A 19,183-nucleotide genomic window follows, 5' to 3' on the forward strand; every position below is an offset into this window, starting at 1 on the left:
AGAAAATATATTGAAAATGATGATGACAGCAATTGAATTATGCTTGATCTAATGGAATTATGGATTGTAATAATATCTGTAAGAGCTACTAATAAAATATTATAAATAAATAAGTAAATAATAAAAAGGCTAGAGGTTGGAGGAATGTTTGACCTCTGCCTCATTTAAGTGCAAAAAAAGAGAAAGAATGGTAATGGACTTTACCCACGTATCTTAGGAGGCTTCCTTGTCGTATGGTGAATCAATTGTCCTCTCAATATTCCCTTCTGTAAATTAGAAGTAGGACTAGGTAATCATACTTGCAGCTGTATGAGTCTTATATAGTAAATTACATAGCAATTTAAGAAAGTTAGGCTTGAAAAAATGTTTAATAAGTACTCAGAACAGTCCCTGTTCCAGAAACAGCAGCATCACTGGTCACAAAAGGACATTTACTCCCTTTTTGAAGGCTGCTGTGCCATAATTTACCTTGATATTTTATTCAAGTGCTCGGATGATTGTTTAACTATTGACTTTATACTCAGAAACTTTCCTTATGTCCAAACCAAATATCTCCTTTGACCATTTGGGACTTTCTACTCTCACTGTATTTCATGGCTAATTAACTTGCCTTTTCCTTTTTAACTAAAAATCTCCAAGATTGACCTCCTGTTTGACCAATGGTTGTCATGCTTGACTACAAATTAATATCATCAAGGAAACTTTTAAAATATAAGCATACTCACCAACTTTTCCATGAGATTCTTATTCAATTGGTCTGGAGTGGTATCCAGGAATGTTTTAAAAACCTGTTCAGGTGCTTTTCCTATGTTGCTAGGCTTGAGAACCATGATTCATAGCACTGTTCTTAAAATTTTAATGAGAAAATTGACTCCCTGAGGCTCATGTTAAAATGAAAATTCTTATTCAGAAGGCAAGGTCTGGAAGTCTACATTTCTTGTAAGCTCCAGGGTGATGTTGATCCACTTGCTACTGGAAGTGTATTCTATGGTCCAATTCTACCAGTGCATCTAAGAGACTATCAAACGCAGATTCTAAGTGGCTAACTGAAAGTACTTGCCTTACTGAGTCAGAATGTGTATTTCAACATTATACATATATATAAGTAAATGAGTTCTGGTGGCATTGCTAGATAAGCTTTGGACTGCTAAGAGTGAGGTCAATGGTTTCAACTGAACGATGAGGTTGTAGGCTCCCTTTAAAAAATTGCAGCCCCAGAAACTGTAGACAGGGTTCAGATGTCTTGGAATTGTCTTGATGACAGTGGGTGGACTCTAAGGCAGAGGGTTTGATTTTGATGATTGAAGGTTGAGAAGCACTTTTCTCAAGCTCTTTGGTTTCACGGCCTCTTTGTCCTCTTAAATGTTATTAAGGAGCCCCTAGAGCTTTGGTTTATGTCGGTTCTATTGCCATTTACTGTTAGAAATTAAAACCTAGGAATTTGAAAGTAATTAGTTGATTTAAAATAATAGCTACTAAAATAAAGAATGTATTAAACACTATCATAAAGAACAAATATCATGAAAAATGACCATTTTCCTAAAGCACAAAAATTATGAGAAGAGTAGCATCATTTTGTATGTTGTACATCTCTTTTTTGTCAGGCCTAACCCAAGACAGCTGTACCTTTCTATTTGCTTCTGAATTCAGTCCGTTACAATATTACATGTCAAGGAATATCTGTAAGATGCTAAAGTATACTCATAAGATGAAAGTGAAAGACAAATGACATCTTACTACAATTGTAAAAATAGTTTTAGTTTTGCTTAATCCCTATACATGACTCAAGAACTCCCCGGGGTTAGTGGTGCCTTTAACTGGCATATAGAATAAAGAAAGAAAAAGAAAACAATAATAAACTCAGTTTGTTGCATTTGTTTAGAGGTAGACAAAGGGTAATTTCTACATGGTCAGAACTTAGAAGTAGCTTTCAGAGAAACTGCAGCTGAAGCCTAGAACGCAGCGGTTCACTAGAGTTGCACTCTAAGCCTGACAGAATGTCATGAAATTGGATATCAAAAATAAATTCTTCTCAGACTTTACTATGTTCAAGGCACTTCATAAGGATTCTTGTAAATAGTTATTATTCTTGTTAGTATGATCCTCTCACTGATGAGAAAACTAGATTGAAAGGTGTCAAGTAAGTATCCAAAGCCAGAAAAGACTTAATTGGTAAAGTTTGGTCTTGTTCCACTGTCTAAAGGAGCCTTCGTGACCTAGCAGGTTATGCATTCAGTGGCTAACTGAAAGTTTAGCAGTTAAAACTTACCCAGCATTAGGCTAGAGAAAGATCAGCCTTTTTGCTCTCATAAAGAACTATAGCCACAGAAATCCACAGTGGCAGTTGTACTCTGTCCTATACAGTTGCTATGAGTAGGACTTGGCTTGAGGGCAGTGAGTTTGGTTTAGTTTGGTTTTCCAGAGTCCAAAGCTTCCCACAAACTCATTCATGCATGCATGAATGCATGCATACATTCTGCAAATATAAATGTTGGCCATGTCATGTTTGATCAATTGAGTTGTATCTGAGAGTAATTACTGAGAGGTGGATGATGGGTAAACATGATAGTGGGGCAGAGGGAAAAAAGAAAAAGAAGAAATAATAAACATTATATATGTATGTAAATATATAAATATAGGTATATTTGTTTATATATCTACATACAAGGGTACCCCATAAAATATATATTTTTTAAAGCTATGTATTTAAATTTTTTTTGCAAAACAACCTTATCACTTTCAAAGTATCCTTGATTACACTTAATACATTTGTCAAATCTCCTATTTCATACTTGGAAACATTTTTCAAACTCTTCTGTTTGGATGGCTAACAGCACTTCCCTCTTTTTTTCCTTCTTCTTCACTTCTTCTATATTGTCAAATTGCTGTCCTTTCATGTCCATCTTCATTCATGGAAACAAAAAGAAGTCACATGGAGTGAGGTCAGGTGAATAAGGTGGGTGGGGCAAGAGAGACATGCTGTTTTTGTCAAAAACTGGCACACTGACACTGCTATGGGAGCAGGTGTATTGTTGTGGTGGTAACACCAGTCCCCCATCTGCCACAAACCAGGCCTTTTTGGTTGCATACTGTTATGCTATCTTTCCAGAAACTCTAAAATGAAAGCTTGATTAAATCTGACCTGATGGAATGAACTCTAAATGCACTACAAGATGACATTTTCATCCATCTGGAAACTTGATGGATGTCCAGAATGAGGTTTTTCATCAATCAACATTTCCCATTTTTGAAATGAGAAAACCACAAGTACACTTGAGTTTTTCCAATAACACTGACCTTGTAACTCTGTTCAACATCACAACAGTTTCTGTGGCATTTTTTTCCAAGCAGGAAACAAAATTTCACATCCTCCTGTTGTTCTCTTAAATTGGCCATCAAAAAAAAAAGAGGTTTGAGCGAAACTCGTTTCATGAAAAAGTTCACTCTGACCAGAGAGAACCTTCCCAGTTGATGCCACTGGGTGCACTAATTGAGAGCAATTTGCTGGATGCTCGCCTAGCAGGAAAAATGCATTCTAAGAAAGCTCCACTCCTCCCAGTGCAATTTTGGGTAACCCCTCATAAATGCAAATGCAAGAAGGAAGCAGATAGAGTTTGGGTCTCAAGTTAAATCTTACCTCAGTACAAGAATGTTTTGTTCTAATAATGTGGCAGTACATAAAACTCACCTTCCTGACACAATCACTGAAGACAAAATAGGTCCGTAAGCAAATGTGCTAAAGAAAGCTATTAAAAGATAGAGTGCCTGGCTATTAAAAGATAGAGTACCTGGGGTCTTACAGGATTGTTGTCAAGCAAGTGGCCATCTAGTAGGGAAGCAACAAAGCCCACATAGAAGAATCACACCAGGCTGTGTGATCATGAGGTATCAATGGGAAGAGGTATTAGAAATTCAAAAACAAGCAATCAAATCAATGTGAAGGTACATGGATGTAGTTGAGACCCAAATGCCATCTGTAAGATAATTGGACAGTCCCTCTCAGAAGGGCCACATAGAAGGGATGATAAATCCAGGGTGTAGTACAGCATTGATGACCAAAATAACTATCATCTTGTTCTCTAATAACCCCCTTACTATTATGGCTTTTATTTGTTTTACCTCATTAATCATCTCAGTACATTAAAGTCAAGATGAATAACACTTCAGAAACAGTAACAGCGACAATGTTTCCCTGAGGGTACAGAAAGAGAGTGGGGGGAGAGGGGAATAGGAATTGAAAGCATTGGCGACTGTATAACATCCCTTGATGGGACCAAATAACAGACTTGTATGTGAATGGGTGTATTGGATTATGTAAGATATGGTTTTAAAAGGATAACCTATTATATGGGGGAGAAAAAAGAGTGTTGTTGGAGGGTAGGTTCAGGGAGGCAGAGATAAAGGGGAGCTGATATCAAGCAGTTCAAGAAGAAAGACAATGTTTCAAAACTGATTGTGGTAGCAATTGTACAATACTACCTGATGTGATTGAACTATGGGTTGTTATGCTATCTATAAGCCCTACTAAAATGATTAAAAATTATCAACCAATCAATCAGTAAATGTCAACCAGGTGTCAAGAGATGTGTAGGGTGTTAGCATAGAATAAAGAGGATGATAAATATGTAGAGTTTTCAATCTCTAGCAAAGTTAAAAATTAAAACAAAAAATAATAGTCAGTTAACTTCTGTGATAGAGAAATCACAGTACCGAAAGCTTCCATGACAGGCCATTTATTCCAGTCTGAAAAGAGGAGGACAGAAAGCATCCCCATAAGAAGTGACATTTAAGTTAGGACTTTAATAATGAGGAGAAATGTAAAAACAACAACAACAAAAAGAAGTCTAGAGAAAAGAATGTTCTAGTCTGAGGGAATAGTAGGTATGAAAGATGGTACTACATCCTGCTGATCTTAAATAAGCCCAAATTCTTACATTTCAAAATCCTTTAATTCTGACAATACTTATTTTGTTAATGGACAATTTCATTAAACCACATAAACATACAGCTATATTTATTGAAAATACTTAGTTTTGAATTTCAATTTAATTTTACATAAAGAGGCAGTGTGTTAGTCTGGGTACTTTAGAGAAACAAATCCACAAAACTCATGTATAAGAGAGCGTTTTATATAAATGATAAGTTCACATCGAGAAAACATCCCAACCCAATACTGCCCAAGACCACAAGCCCAACATTAACCCATATGTCCAACACCAATCCACAAAGTCCTCCTCCATCTCACAAAACACACTCAATGGCACCAGCTGCAGGAGGAAAGCAGAATCAGTGAATGTGTTAGCATCTGAGCACTGGCAGGGGTCTCCACATTGCTGCTACAGCACCCAGGGCTGCATTGGGGTAGATCCATGCGGCTTCTCCTTGGGGATGTCTTGCAGGAAGTAAGCCTTGACAGTCAAAGCAGGGAACTGGCTAAAGCAGCTACATCCTGGTCCAACCATCACAAAGCAAGAGACCCAAGAACTAGAAAGGTGAGGCTCACTGAGCCATTTATCCCTCCACCCTTCAATTAACCCCACATGTGTTTATCAGCCAGGTTGGCATAATAAACTCACTACCTCAGGCAGTATGGCATTGTAGAGCATTGAAGCCTAGAGTTAAAACCAAGATCTGAAACTGATAATATGACCTTGAATAAGGTATTTTGCTCATGTGTCAGATTTTAAAAAAATTACTTGTAAAACAGAAAGGAATTATTGTACAGGCCACAGACATGGTGGCATAGTCGGTTATGCACTGGGCTGCTAATCACAAGGTCAGCAGATTGAAACCACCATCTGCTTGGCAGGAGATACATGAGGAGATAAACCTGTAAAAGTTACAAGTATAAGAATCCCACAAGGGCAGTTCTACTCTGTCCTATAGGATCACTATGAGTTGGAATGGACTCAATGGCAGTGGGGTTTGTTTGGGTTTTATGTAAAGGTCTTATGAGATAGATAATGTAAATTAAAATGCTTATGCAAAAGTAAACACTTATTAATAACCAGAATATTATTTTCCCGGGTTGAGAGTCATCATGAGTAAATTTATGAAAAGTGAGAAAAACCTAAAAGCCTTGGTGCAGGGATCACATAGGCTACCAGAAATAGGGGAAAATGTTCACTCAGTGGAAACTAAAATAAACAAGGGGGACATACTAAATATAACAAGCCTGTGTTCATCAAAAGTCTTCTTCAAGAGAGTAATCAGAGAGACTACAGACAGGGAAAATATATTTAGCAATGACATATCAGAAAAAAGGGCTTATTACTAAAATCTGCAAAACTCTGCAAGCTTATAATAAGAAAAAAAGAGAATTGTGCACTGAGGCGGAGGGCAAAAGATAGGAGAGCAGAAGATTCATAAGTGAGAAAATCCAAATGACCAATATACATATGAGAAAATGTTCCCAAACATTAGCCATCTGGGAATGCAAATTAAAACAACTGTGAGATACCACCTAGCACCCTCAAAGATATCCTAATTAAAAAAATCAGAAAACAACAAATGTTGGAGAGGGTGTGGTGAGACAGGAATTCTCATCCACTGCTGGTGGTCTTGTAGATACATGCAGCCATTGTGGAAAGTGATTTGGCAATACCTAAAGCAAATGGAAATCAAGTTACCCTATGTGTTAGTCTGGGTAAATTAGGGAAACAAATCAACAAAAAATCATATGTATAAAAGAGAGTTTTATATATAGGTTAAGTGTACATTAAGAAAACATCCCTACGCAGTGATGCCCAAGCCCTTAAGTCCAACACTAGCCCAGATGTACAACATCAATCTACAAAGTCCTCTTCAATCTCACAAAACACACGCAATGACCCCAACTGTGTGAGGAAAGCCGAATCAGGGAGCATGTAAGCATCTCAGTGCTGGTAGGGGTCCAACACCCAGGGCTGCATCAGGGTAGGCCCATGTGGCTTCTCCTCCAGGGATGTCTTGAAGGAAGTGAGCCTTGTAAGCTGAAGCAGGGAACTGGCTAAGGCAGCTGTACATTGGTCCAACCATAAGAAAGCAAGAGACCCGAGAACTAGAAAGGCGAGGCTCACCAAGCCATTTATTTCTCCGCCCTTCAGTTAATCCCACGTGTTTATTGGCCAGGTTGGCATAATAAACCTTAACTATCTCAACCACCAAAAAGGATCTAAAATTGATGGTGAGGAGGATGTAGGGTCCCAGGTGATGTTTGTTCAATTGAGATGTAACAGAGAGGAATTACCAAGAGGCAAACAATGGGTGAACATTATAGTGGGGCAAGAGGAAAGAAAAAAAACATAGAGGAAACAACGAGGAAGTAAAAATTATATATAGTTATAAATATGAATGTGTATATATGTAAACATATGAATAAATATAGATTTACTTATCTATATATGTATTATATATCAATACAATAAGGAAGCAGATGGACTTTGGACCTCTACTTAAACCCTATCTCAATACAAGAATGATTTGTTCTAATAATGTGGCAATATATGACACTCACCCTTCCAACACGACCACTGAAGACAAAATGGGTACATAAGCAAATGTGAAGAAAGCTGATGGTTCCTGGCTATTAAAAGATATAGTATGTGGGGTCTTAAAGACTTGAAGTTAAACAAGCGACCATCCAGCAGAGAAGCAATAAAGCCCACAAGAAAGAAGCACACCAGCCTGTGTGATCATGCAGTGTCAACAGGAAGAGGTATCAGAAGTTCAAAAACAAGCAATCAAATTGATGTGAAGGAACATAGGCAAAGTTGGAGACCCAATGCCCACCTGTAAGATAATTAGACTGTCCCTCACAGAAGGGTCCAATGGAAAGGACAATATATCCAGGGTGCAGCAGAGCACTGATGAAACTCACAACTATCCTCTAGTTCTTTAAAATTTCCTGCTTCCACTATTATGGCCTCAGTTTTACCTCACTAATCTTGCTAGACCTGCATATGTACATTGGTCTGATTAAGGTCTTTTGATGCATGAAATCCAAGATACAAAAACCCCTCAGAAACTGTAATGGAGCAATGATTCCCTGAGGGTATAGGAAGAGAGGTGGGGAAAGAGTGGGGAGGGGGAAACTAATAGCAACATGACTGTATAAACTCACTTGAGGGAAACGAACAGCACATTTTTAGGTGAATGGATACATTGGAAAGTGTAAGTTATGGCAAAAAGCAATAAAAAAAATAATAATATATTAAGGATTCAGGGAGGTTTCAGGGTCGGGAAGGGAGGGCATAAAGGGGAGCTGATATCAAGGAGTTCAAGAAGAAAGAAAATGTATTGAAAATGATGATGACAGCAATTGTACAACTATGCTTGATCTAATGGAACTATGGATTGTAATGATATATGTAAGAGTTCCTAATAAAGTGTTTAAAAAAAAAGAAGAATGTGGTCATCATGAAGCTGCATCATGAAACATGCACTGATGGATGATAAGGCCCTAAGATGGACCTGGGATGAGTCCAAGAAGGCCACGTGAATTAAGAAACTCTGGGGAGGATGTCTAGTGACCTTTTGGCATTCTGGTTTGGGGCATAGGTATACGATTCCATGGAGAAGATCTCTTGAAAAAATGCACAGTCCCAAGCTGTGGCCACTGAGTCAGAGCTGTGCTTAGTGGATCCCATTTCTGCAGTCAGTCGTCCAAAGGCCCATATCCTTACAAGAAAATTGGTATACCATGCTTGTCCCCACTAGTCCTGATTCTCGAATCTGCCTGCTCTATGCACTCTGACGCCACTGGGGTCTGTGTCCTGTCTCTCTGGACTGGCCTCAGCAATAGGAGGTCGTATGTGGTGGACATAGATTTAGGCTCCTCGAACTGTTACCTTATACACTGTTGGTCAGCTGTGAGCTGATAAATAATGAGTATAGTGACCTGAATACCAATTTGCATTTCTTTACATCCTAAGAATCATTTAATTAAAGCAGCAGGTGAAATCTAGGTTATTTCCAATTCAAAAGAGCCAATGTCAATGGTTTTAAAAGACTCTATGACCGAGCATGGTCAGATTCACTTGTGGAGGCAGAAAAATCTAACCTTTTATGTGGTATTGCTGAATTGTCCACTGGATTAAGAGTTATAAAGTATGTGAAATAAATAAATAAAGAACAAAAATTTACCAATGAGAAAATGGCCATCAACCTCTTGTTCAAATTGTAAGGGAGGTGGCATAATTATGTTTTGGTTTCTTGATTTTATGTGGATCCAGGAAAAAACATCAATGATAGATACAACACAGATTGCTGGTCTCAATGCTCTATGATTAATGAATAATATTGTTAGTGATACTATGTCAGTTTCTAGTATATAGGAATTTACAAATGAGATCTCCCTACCTTCAAAGGAAAACCAAGAAATATAGTTTCTATAGACATGGGGCATTCTGCTTATTAAGTTTCTATGTTCAATAAGTATATTCAATAGAAGAAAAATAAAAGTTCTGGCCACTGCAATTAATCCAATACGGGAAGAAGAAATTTTGATGAGGTGTTAGTCAATCACTTCCATGAAGAATTTGAGAATACAAGCTAGGCATAAAGTCCATAAGCTATGCATTATTACAATGTTCTCAGCAGTGTGAGAAACTCAAGAGAGTGATGAGTACAAATCTGTCAGACATCAAATGTTTTATGATTGATGTTGATTTATCTGGAACTATGAATAAATGGGCCAATCACCTCAAGCCAAGAAGGTAAAAATGTAGACCAGTACTGTGAGCCTGCTTGAGAATCAGCTGTCATGGCAGATATATAGAGAAATACTCACCATGTGTACATTGAAAATAATAAGGTGATTGTGCAGGATAGATTTGAGAAGAGATGGAATGATGTTATGAATACAGTGGGAAATATGAGTGCAAAATGAAAGACAAACAGTGATGACTATGAAAACATTTTGAATGCATATGAACAATCTCTTTTTCTTTGTAACTAGATGATACTGAAACTTCAATGTATGAGTGGGTGAAGGGAGACACCGGTCAGTGTAAGACATGAAAAAATAATAAAAATTCATAAATTATCAAGGGTTCATGTGGGAGGGAAGGTGGGTAAGGGAGGGAAGGAAAAATGAGGGGCTGGTACCAAAGACTCAAGTGGAAAGAAAATGTTTTGAAAATGATGATGGCAACAAATGTACAGATGTGCTTGACACAATGTATGTATGTATGTATTATGATAAGAGCTGTATGAGCCAGGAGGGTAGGGGGAGTTGGGGGTGGGGAGATGGGGAACTGATCACAACGATCTATATATAACCCCTTCCCAGGGCAACAGACAACAGAAAAGTGGGTGAAGGGAGACATCGGTCAGTCTAAGACATAAAGATATAATAATAATTTATAAATTATCAAGGGTTTGTGAAGGAGGGAAAAAATGAGGAGCTGATATCAAGGGCTCAAGTAGAAAGAAAATGTTTTGAAAATCAATGTCAGTCCTGAGGGATGTATCTGTCCTGGATTTCCTGGGTTTCTAGCTCTTATCTGTACCCATATCTGTATCCATGTACATGCTCTGGTCCAGCCCGATTTGTAAGCTAGAGTTGGGATCATGAGGATGGCGGGGAGGAAGCATTAAAGAACTAGAGGAAAGTTGTATGTTCCAACTGTGCTATACGTGCACTCTGACTGGCCCATCTCCTCCTTGTGACCCTTCTGTAAGGGGCTGTCCAATTGTCTACAGATGGGCTTTGGGCCTCCACTCTGTGCTCCCCCTCATTCACAATGATATGCTTTTTTGTCCTGGGTCTTTGATGGATCTATCCTTTCAAATAACTGTTTGAGGTCCTATCATTTCAAAGTCCAAACCTGAAGTGGGACCTCCCAAAGAGGAGCAAATACCTGCAGAGCAGAATGGCCCGGCCACAGCCCAGGCCTGCAGGCTGCTGAACAGAAAATCAAAACAGCTGTGCCCTCAGACTCTGACAAGCCACTTCCTGAAATAGACACTGATTGAGTCCAGCAGTGTCTATATTAAAATACTGTCAACTAGAAACCTTTAAATTGTGCACTTGGATCTAAATATCAACTAGAAAAAGCATATACTAAAGATGTCTTTAGGGAAAGGGATATAGGTAATGTTTTCAATTAGCAATAACCGTGCCTCCCGTAAACCTCATTGGCTATGATATTGCCACTGTGCAAAGCTGGGATATAGGTAATGTATGGAACATGTTTTACATCTTAGCAGATACCAAACTTAACTGCGTTATATCTGTTTTACATTTTATCATATACAAAATGTAACTGCCTTGTATCTTTTTTTAAATATATAACGGTACTAGGCTCGTTAGGTTTCCTGAGCTTCAGCTTCATTTTTGTGTGCCTTTATAATACTTTTGGGAAGTGAACTATAGAGAAAGCTGTAACTTGATATCAAGCTGATGTTGCCTTGTCACATACATGGCAGTAGTTTGAGAAATCTGTTGTGGGATGGCTGGAATGTAGATTAGGTTGAGGATATTCTTGCATTCTAGCATGCCATACATTAATATAACATCATAAAACATATGCTATGATTTTCACACTTCATCTTCATTCCCACTGTCCTGCCTCCAGCCCCACCCCCCCAAAAAAAGTTACCTTTACAAATTCCATGTGTTCCTTTTATAAAACGAGCCCCAACACCTGAAATAAGACATTCGATTCTTAGACCCGGAGGATCTTCCTTGAAAGTATGCATAGTCACTAATATCCCAAGTATTAAAGTCTGAATAATTTTATCATCTGAAGGTTAGAATTGGGTAGTTGCATTACTCGATAAAGGCATGACCATTTTAATTGAGGAACTTATCCTTATTAATTATGGCATTTCAAATTAAAACAGTCAAGGAATGAATAGAGGATACTCTGAAATGGAGTTCCAGTGCTGGAAGGCTTCTTTGGACCATCACATACCAACACATACCAACTTCCACGTGACTCCTCTCTGAACTCCAACTTTCTCTGTAGCACTTCTTTTGAGTTTACATTGGTATTTTCAATTGTCTCATATACATGTGAAGTTGAATAAGGAAGACCTAAGAAGAATCAATTCATTTAAATTGTGGTGCTTGGGAAGAATATCGAAGGTTCCATGGATTGCCAAAAGAAAACAAATCTCTTAGAAGTACCATCAAAATATCCCTCAGAAGCAAGGATGGCTAGTCTTTAATTCATGTACTTTAGAGATGTTATTGAGAGATAACCTTGGAGAACACCATGCTTGGTAAAATAGAAGGGCAAGGGGAAAAAAAGACCCTCTACAAGGTGGATTGACACGGTAGTTGCAACAATAGATTTAAGCATAAAAACAATTCAGAAGTATGTCCCAGGACGGAACTGATTGGACAGCACCTGACAATAACAACAGCTATAGTATTCTGACCTACATTTTCAGGGGGCGAGGTATTATAGTAAATCCGATATAAAGTTTCAACAAGAGTTAAAAGTTGCTTCTAGCTCATTCATAATCATTTAGTTATTTTTTTAATATCTGTCAAATTTTTGCCAATCTGTTTGCATTATAAACTGCTGCTCTATCATATAAAAACTAAGAACTGGGTTTTACTAGGTGAGTCTGGATTTAGTCGTAAAGAAGTGCATTGTTGGGCATTATCAACACTTCTTCCTCATCATGCAGCCAAAGTCAAGTGCACCAAAACAGTCCCTGCTCTTTGAGGCAGCATGGGCAGGTTGTAGAAATGAAGTATGTTGGTTATGTTGACAGTCAAAGGGAAGCTTGGTAACACTGATATTAGAGGCCAGAGTTGGTACCTAACTTAGAAACTATTCTAAGCTTTCATGGTTAAATTTTGGATCTTTGTATGACTTCATATTCTATGCAACAGAATGTCTATTAGTTTTGGTCTATGTTGTTAGAAATAAGGTTATGCCTTTTATATTTATAATAAGTTTCTGTCCATCTCTGAACAGGGTGTGACAAACTTAAAAGAAGTGCTACAGGAAACCATGTTTAGAGAGGAGTAACTTGGAAGGATGTATGTGTTGGTACGTGAGGGGCACGGAAGCCTTACAGCACTGGGAGTCCAGCCCTGACCTCAGAGCAACCTCTCTTCATTCTCTGCCTGTCATGCTTCTCGGGTTCTAGCCAGTCTGCTGAGGGCCAGTAGCTACATTGAAGTGCTGGCTGCAGGATTCAGCCAACTCTTATGTAACCAAGTTCACTCTTAATGGCCGTTTCATTTAAACCAAATCTGTCGGTTGGGGTCGGTGAACGTTGAACCTAAAGTTTAAAGTTAAAAGCAGAAATGAGATGATGCTGTCTGTTTGCTCTCTGTCTAGACAAGCTTTGAGAGCATTTGGATTTCCACAGAGACCAGGCCAGAGTGTGTGATTATCTGTGATAGGTATGCATTTAGTCAGGATGCTCCCCAAATTGTTGGTTAAAGCTCCAGATCACATTCCTACACGAAGTGGGGCGGGGGGACCATTCAGTAAATGTGAAGCAAGTTTAAGAAAAAATGAATAAAATAAAGATTTCTTCATACACAAAAACAAAAAACACGACAAGAAAAATGTAGAAACCAGAAGGAAGACATTTTTGAAAAGGTTCACGATGCTTCTAAGTCTCCCATTCCAAAACTTCTCCAGGTAGTTTTCCCATTCAGGTTACTGTGATAAGTCATTCAACCTGTGAAACTCCAGGTGTGTTCCTGCTTCCTTGGCCATGACAGAACCAGTTGAAACTGGTTTGAAGTCCTGCTTAAAAGGCCAGAAGGAGTTGTCAAGTTGTCTGTCAATCAGATGTCCCTAACCTGGTGGCTGCCTAGCTAGCTTTGAAAACCACCTTCTTAAACATTCTTTGATTTGCCCAGGGAAATGAGTTGTTTGGGTCTGTGCCCCTCTGCAATTGCTTCTTGAACAGTTTGTTGTTTGTCATGTTTCCAATTAAATATGCATATCTGTACATTTCCAGATTCTAGCACACTGTCTTTTGTACAGCAAGCACTAAACCCATCCTTCCTAAAGAATACCCCTAGAGATACCAGTGAGGAACACAGAATAAGAACAGCTACTTCATTTCTGTAGAATAGATGAAGTGTTTGGAGAGTCCTGCCCCAGAAATAATAAAACCCGTCCAATGGTCCCTTAGCTGAGAAACTTAAGAAATAATAACAAATGCTCTGTGAGTTCACATGGGATTCTTTCCTTCCAAACCCAAGGCAGGATGAACAACCAAAACTATTGCCCTGAGATAATCTTTCAACCCTAAACTTCAAACCAAAACTTTCCTGGGAGACAGCTTTGAACCAAACTACAATTTAGCTTCATTAGTAAAATATATCTGCCTTGAACATGGTGCTCTCTCAGTGCTTTATCTATATGGGATCAAATTGGGAACAGCAACTCAAAGGTTAGAGAATGAGCTTAGAGGCTAGTGACTTTAAGCTAATGCAAATAGAATCATTTTCAAAGGGTAGCGAGAATGATTGCCAAACTTGGCTATTGGAAACAATGTTACGGAATCATACATATCAAATTTATTGAAGTTAAAAAGAAATATAAATTAAAGATAGATTTGTTAAGGGTCTTACATCTTCAGACCTTTTCCTTGGCTCACTGAAATGGTTTCTGGGATGATAAACAGTATTATTGTTAAATCGCATTTTCTATGTAGAATGCCCAGCAAACCAGTGTTCTGTGCATGGAGCAAATTTATTCAGGAAAACAACAACAACAACAACAACAAAAACCCTACAATACTCAGAACATCACTGGTGTTTTCATAGTTTGCCTTTGAAGAACAAAGACTTCTCGTTTTCAATACTAACCTTATCTTCATGTTAAACAAGTCACTTCATCAGCACTCTCTCAATTACTACTGCCTGATGCCTGCCTTCATCCATCTTACAATTTTTGAAGTCCTTCTCTGAACCCATATATGCTCTTGGGTCCAAGGCCAGCCCTTTGTAGAACAATTTTCGCATCCCACATTCACTCTAACATCCAGCTTGTTATTCTTAATTACTTTACCCCTGGAATCTCTCTGTTCTTCCTTCCTCCCTATGACCTTATTTCAGGTTCAGAGGCTTACGTCTATTTGGCCTCCCTGTCAGAGACTTGCCCCACTGTAATCCGTTATATACAGTCAAATCAGAGTGCCTTTCTAGAACAGAAACATAAGAATGGCACAGAACAAAAAAGGATGGCCACTCTCCAGCTCACTAACCCCCCACCATTGGCCTGGCTTAAAACCATTTAGTTTTTGTGGCCTTCAGGTCAATCCCACCCCAAACTCTTCTACCCTTTCTCAAAAATAAAGTGAAGTTTTAATCTGTATAAGTCAACAGTCTGTGTATTGTGGTATAAAAGGCTTCCTATACATGTAGAATTCCCTTCCCCAAGAGCGTTTTAAATTCTAGAGCATTGACTAAATAATGATACTATCAATAGAATTACCTTATGTCCCATGGTGATGATTTATAATGTTCTCCAATAAAATGACCATGATATCTCTCAAGTGAACCAGGGCCATATTTAAACCATAGATATATGAATGGATTTTGAGCTCACACTTAATCATAGCCCTAATCTGAGAACAATTCTCACTGCCGTTAAGTCGATGTTGATTCATGAAGACTGCCCTATGGGTTTCTGACACTAACTGTGCATGCGAGCAGAAAGCTTGTCTTTCTCCCAGGGACCACCTGGTGGTTTCAAACGGTACGCCATGCAGATCACAGCTCAATGGGTAACAACCAGAAGAATGGGTTCCTATAATATGACCCTTGCTTAATACTTGCCCTCATGAGGAGAGCACTGAAGATATGGGTGGCCTTCAGGTGAAGGCCAAGTGTGGTGAAGAAATCATATGGTCCCCAGATATCAGAAAGAACAGTATCTGAGATAATAAAAGTTTGTCTTCAAACAAGCAGCCATCTAAGTGAAGTGTCAACTAAGTCCACATGAAAAAAGCCCATCAGCCCGTGTGATCCAAAGATTATAAAAAAGAAAATCCAATCCCAAAGGAAGGAATGGTACTAGAGCTTAAGTTCTGAACGCTTGGTTTGCAGAAGGCTTTGGATGACAGCGAAAGCTCAGAATCCATTTGCAGGTTCTACACATGAATTAAGCCTGTGAACATACACCAGGGATGTGGGTGGCCTTGCTATCACACAGAGTGCATTACAAAGTGAATTATTGCAGATGAAGTTAGGGGAACATGTCCACACTTACCATCTGACATTTCTTATGACCCATTTTCAACTTATTCCAGTTTTTAATATTTTCTTTCTTTCTTTTCTGTTGAAGTTTTCTGTTTTATTTTGTCATTGTGATCATTTCTGTTCTGTCTTTTTAATTTTTGTTTTGTATGTTATTCTCTATGTGAAATCCAGGTTGGTAAATCTATAGATACAGTGACTGAACTAATAATTTCTAGGAGCAGGATGGTGGAGGCTAGGGGAAAATGGAGAGCTATTAACAATGAGTACAAGAAAGGAGAAAATGTTCTAAAATTGACTGTGTGATAATTACACAGCTCTTCTTAATAATATTGAACTATTATTTTATAAGGCATGTGCATTATAAGTCAATAAAACTTTTTTTAATGATTTAGGAGAGACTCCATTATTTGACTTTGTATCTTGCCATGCTCATCTCTCTTGACTCTGTTTTGTGCTCTAAGTTTTATTCAAATTGAGCTACTTACTATCCTATGAATGCAACTTGCTGCCAATTCTATCCTGTTCTTTGACCTATGTAAATGTGATTTCTCTGTACTTGGGACATTCTTTTACTTTATTTCCCACTCCAACCCCTTTCCTTGCATCCTTAGCCTCAATCACTCCTACTTGTGTTTCAGGAACCCGCAAAGCCCTCTAAACTGGATTCTTCCCCATATGCTGGACTGGTGTACAGCTGGTGTTTCCTACTATTGAATGCAAATGGCATTACTTAAAAATTGCCCCACTAATGGCTTATTGTCTCTATGTCACTATCAATAATTTGAGAATAAAGATTTTGATTTTCCCCCCATCACTTGCGTAACCCCACAATACTTCACATAATGCCTATATGTAGTTCAACTCACTGCCATGGAGTCAATGCTGACTCATATCGACCCCCTGTGTGTTCCTGAGAGTGTTCACAGGAATACAAAGCCCAGACTTGCAGATGGCAGCTCAATATGCAACCATTATGCTACCAGGGCTCAGTCCCTCATTAATAGTAGTCCAATTAGTAAATTATTTCATATAAATGAATAATGCATTGATATCATGGAGGTACCAATAAAACAAAGCCTTGTTATCTAAGAGGATTAACATATCAATATTCCCTATACTTGCCTAAAAGTAATCCTGGTGGTGCAGTGGTCAAAGTGTTGGCAACTACTAAAAGGTGATAGGTTTGAACTCATCAGACACTCCTCCAGGATATATGTGGTAGTCTATTTCTTTAAAGATTAAAGCAAAATCAAATCCACTGAGTCAATTTCAATGCATAGCAAACAATTTTTGAGTTTGAACACCTTACATTATGGTTAACAGTCCAATGCTTATAGACATTAGCCCAAGGGCTCCTGATTACAGTCTTTAAAACGCTACCAGGCAGTTTTACCCTCTCCTACAGGGTTTCTGTGAGTCAGGACCAACCCAATGGTATATGACAAAAACCCCTGTCTAGCTTGCATCAATACCTTAGATTTGAGGCGTTTTATCATGTTACAAGACTTTAGTGTTTGTGTTTGTTGTTTTGCACTGGGAGTGGTGCTAAAGACACAGTGGAACTTTGATATGCAACGCAGCTTAAAAATATTCTTGGCATTTGTCTCAATTTTGCCTCTGCTTGGCCATACTCTGGGCTTTCTCTTTAAATTTTATTAACTAGGGGAACTCCAGTATGAAGTGTTTGGGCACTGCTTAAATAAGCATATCTTTGTTAAATGGAAAATGAGTCAGTGTCTCCACAGAGTCTATAAATTAGTTTCTGGTAATTGTTTAGGAAGTGGTTCTCAAACTTTAGCATGTATAGGAATTAAGGATAAATCTAGAAATTCCTCAGTCCCCACCTTCTAAAATATTAGGGATATTTCTCAAGAATTGGCATTTTCAACAAGTCACAGGTGAAGCAGATGCTGTGAATAGAACTCATTTAGAGATAATGAACAATTACTGATTGAGAGCTTGAAGTGTAAAAGGCAAATGTTGGCAAGCCAATCCAAATCTACTGCTGGCCTGTGATTCATAGTGACTTTTTACAACAAAATAGAACTGCCCCATAGGGTATCCAAAGCTATACATCTTTACAGAAGTAGACTGGCACATAGAAGTTGGTATGATCAAACTGCTGACCCTTTGGTTAGCAGCCAAGCACTTTAACCCTGGTTCCAGGGCTTCTCAAAAGTGGGAAAGATCCCAGTAAAGGGATCCCCATTCAACCAATTCCAGAAATACTTAGTGTCTACTGTGCCACCAAGTGGTCACTTACATACGGAGAAATCCAGGGGTAAATAAGAGATCATTTCTACTTTTCAAGGGCTCCTGACCTAGTGGAAAACCCAACAATGTTAACTAATTTCAATACAGATCACGGCTGTTAAGTCTCTCATGTCTTCTAGATCACAGACTAATGCTTTCAGTAGGCAAAATAATGGAAGGGAAGTTCAATCCAGATCATAAGGGACATTTAATATTCTCTTATGGAAATTCGTACTTGATTTTGTTTGTCATGGGGAAAATAGGCTTTTTGCAAAGGGAGATGGTATTTACAAGATTATTTTCATGGAACATTGTCAGCAATGCGTGATAGTACCTTGCACTGCTATTATATGGATAGACTAGATAAGGAGACGGGAATACTTGTAAGAAGGGGTTGCTATTGTTACAATAAAAAGTAATGAGTATATAAAGTGCATAATGCCAGGGAATATTTTAAAAATAATTTTATTAGGGGCTCATACAACTCTGATCACAATCCATATGGCCATCCATTGTGTAAAGCACATTTGTACATTCGCTGCCCTCATCATTCTCAAAACATTTGCTCTCCACTTAAGCCCTTGGCATCAGCTCCTCATTTCATCCCCCTCCCTCTCTGTTCCCCCTTCCCTCCTTGATAATTTATAATTTATTATTTTGTCATGTCTTAAACTGTCCGACGTCTCCCTTCACCCACTTTTCTGTTGTTCATACCCCAGGGAGGAGGTTATATATAGATCCTTGTAATCAGTTCCCCCTTTC

The 19,183-nt window shown here is 38.4% G+C and overlaps 1 non-coding gene and 1 pseudogene across 1 annotated transcript; one reads left to right on the forward strand and one right to left on the reverse strand.

Annotated features, from left to right (window-relative positions):
- LOC115871815 overlaps positions 1-9,699 on the forward strand; it is a 58,905-nt pseudogene extending 49,206 nt beyond the window's left edge.
- Positions 9,700-11,014: 1,315 nt separating this feature from the next.
- On the reverse strand, positions 11,015-11,148 carry LOC115871819. Its single transcript, XR_004047490.1, has one exon. It is a non-coding gene; the product is annotated as a U4 spliceosomal RNA (small nuclear RNA).
- Positions 11,149-19,183: the final 8,035 nt, after the last annotated feature.

This window comes from Echinops telfairi, unplaced genomic scaffold (assembly GCF_000313985.2).
Source record: "Echinops telfairi isolate 266 unplaced genomic scaffold, ASM31398v2 ScPeMD7_7407;HRSCAF=8445, whole genome shotgun sequence".
Lineage (NCBI taxonomy): Eukaryota > Metazoa > Chordata > Mammalia > Afrosoricida > Tenrecidae > Echinops > Echinops telfairi.